General features: G+C 37.8%; 1 pseudogene; it reads left to right on the top strand.

Annotated features, from left to right (window-relative positions):
• Nucleotides 1–359: 359 nt before the first annotated feature.
• On the top strand, nucleotides 360–626 carry LOC121256545 (annotated as a pseudogene).
• The last annotated feature ends 2,398 nt before the right edge of the window (nucleotides 627–3,024 follow it).

The raw sequence follows: 3,024 nt of genomic DNA, 5'->3' as shown, positions 1-3,024 counted from the left end.
TATAACTTTTTCATATTTTACAAATAAATGTTTGAAATATATATATTAATTTTAAAATAAATGCCACATTTTTTAGTTTTAAAAGTTGGCAGCAATATAGTCTAGCACTAATTTTCACCGCGCCGAATACTGGCTCCAAACAAAATTTGTATTTGGCGCCGAATCTGTAAAAATCAATATTCATTTGATTTTTAAATGCATTTCAGAGGTGGGGCGTGCGGCAGTAGTGGAGATGGGAAGGTTGTTGAGCGGTTCAAGTCGATCTTCTTTGACTCCAAGTGCAAATTTTTTTTTTGCTTCTCATATATTTTACAGATCTTATCTTGCATGAGAATTTTTCGATCCATGTGGGGCTTTGCAATTTGCATCCCCTCAGTCTCTCTCTCAAAATGGCAAATCAACACCATTCATCGTCGTCGCGGCCATTGCTTCTCGAGGCAGTTCCTCTCATGGTCGTTGTCCTGATAGCAGCTCACGTCCTCGCTTTGGTTTACTGGATTTACAGACTAGCCTCGAGAAACAGCCTCAGAGGAGAAAGGCACACTAAGGAACACTTCAATTTTGATGCACAGAAGATGAAGAATGTTCGGTTTGGTTGCTGAGAAAATTAGAACAAGAACAAACTACTAGCTTCACCCACGAAGCTGCACCCCCACAACCCACGTCCACAGCCCTATGTTTAGTCCCGCAGCACTGCAACCTCGGTACACCACCACCTTAATCCATTTTTCCTCCATCGTGTAACACCGTCGTCCAGTCACCTGCTCGAAGAAAAGCAAATATCTCTGTTTTTAAACATGAGAACAAAGCATGTTTTCTGTCCAACCAATTTCCGTCGGAAACTGCGCCAGCAACTTACTAGGGCATCGTGGCCCAGTCGTGACACACGGTCCCAAATATCTCTGAACTCCACTACGTGCCACGAAGGATGCCACCGTGAGTTCACAGATATGTTTATTCTTCTTCAATTCCTCTTCACTCTACACTCCGTGATCACGTTTGTTTTACAGAGTACTTTTTTTTTTGTTTGGGTGAAGTTGTGTTCATGGTTTTCCTCCATCTATATATATATATATATATATATATATATATATATATATATACTTGAGGAAAAAAATATCATGTACTTAGTTGTGTGTCCTTTATACAATAGGAATATGATATTTTTTTGACTGCAAACTATGAGAATAAAAAGTGCTGCTGTTACAGAAAATATACACCACGATTTCAGCCTAGATATGCTCTGTTGTGTCTTGAACTTGATTCATACAATCTTCCTTTACATTAAGATGGTGATGGACGGAGCTCTCTACAATGGGTGTCGAAATGCACGTAGAGGGTGAATTTTTTTTTCATTAGATGTAAAATTTCGGGGTGGAAAAAGCCCACATTTTGTGTTTTTTTTTTTAAAAAAATAAATACAAATAAAATACGACTCAAATCACAACGAAGTGTATTTTGTTGAGAAAAAATAAAAATACCAAAACTTATGCTCCAACTCAGTAGAAAGGAAAACGACATAGATTTCACTGCTGTTGAAGCCATTCCTATATGGCAGAGCGAAGAACATGGTTTGTGACAAGATTGCAGTGTTCAAGCTTCAGATTTGTCATTGGTGAAGTATCACGCCCACTATCTAGCCATCCTCTCAAAGCCTCTACTTTATAAGTAAAGCTATCTGCTGCCACATGTGGGTTTTGCATGACTTCACGGAAAATGGGGCAAATAAAATATGCAGGAGGACTAGTGCAACGTTCCTCAGAACCTATTTCGAAAATGAGGATGAGCCTTCGCATGAAATCCTCATAGGTTCAAGTACCCTCCAAACAAGGCTTTTGATGATACTTGCAAAGGCTTTGTGGGGTGGGTAATAGCTAGCTGTTGTTGATCTGGATTTATATATATAGTGCCTACAAGGGCTTTGTGAATATTCTTTGAAATTGGTCATCACAACATTTTTTTCAGTGATATTGATGAGTACTCATCATGATGAGCATCCCTTTAGTATATTTGTACAGTCTAAACATGATTTTCAATAAGTAATACTCGCATTTGGTTTTTCCTTTTCATGAGGATATATGTGTGTGTGTGTGTGTGTGTGTATATATATATAGGATAGTCAATAAACAATATTACTCCAAAAATATATATCTATATATATATATTTATATATGTCTTAATTGTCACGCATACATGTATAGTAGCATGCAAGTGAATGTTAAAAAGAAAGATCATGCGTTATGAAGGGCCCCTATATGAATTAGTGGTTGAACTAAAGATAGGATGTGATCGATAGAAGAAGACAGATCATGCAAAGATAAAGGCCAATCCTGCCCGCCAAGTCAACTGACAAGTCTTCTACCGCTTGCCAGCTTCCATGGAGATTAATCTTGCCTTTAATTTCTACCATTCAAATTAGGACCTTCCAGGATCACTAGCAGTACTGCAGATTTTGTTGTCTGGCTTCTTTACAAAAGAAGTTAAAGCAGCTTGTATATATGTCTGAAGTATATAGCATGATATAGCTTTAATAGACCAGACATCTGATTCTAGGTTGGGTCGGCTCTCTTGGTAATTTATATCACAACACCTCAATGCTAAACGAGCCTACTGTTCAGCCTGTACAAATTGCCAATCCCCAGCCAAAGGATCCAATAGGGCATTCTGTTTTACAGAGTGCTTGCTACACGCTTCTAGTGTCGATTTGTTAAGCTGATATTTTTAATTTGGGTACTTTTTTTTTTTGCCTTGTTTGAATGATAGCTCTTGCATGTATCCGCTAGCATGTTCTTATGTGAAAATATTTGTCTCAGTTACCTGATTGTTTCCCTTATTCATGGATTCTCTTTTGGAGGTTGCTTTAATGTTGCCCTTATTCATGGATTCTCTTTTGGAGGTTGCTTGAATGTTGCTCCCGATGATTGAATAGATGTAAATCAGTTTCAGCCTTGTAATTTGGATGTTGATAACTACACTTCTGAGGGAGCATACTTATATTGTTATGATATTTGTTGATGGTGTGTA

The sequence above is a fragment of the Juglans microcarpa x Juglans regia genome, chromosome 3D, assembly GCF_004785595.1.
Source record: "Juglans microcarpa x Juglans regia isolate MS1-56 chromosome 3D, Jm3101_v1.0, whole genome shotgun sequence".
Classification (NCBI taxonomy): Eukaryota; Viridiplantae; Streptophyta; class Magnoliopsida; order Fagales; family Juglandaceae; genus Juglans; species Juglans microcarpa x Juglans regia.
Note: the sequence above shows the minus strand (reverse complement) of the source record. Positions and strands in the feature narration are given on the sequence as shown.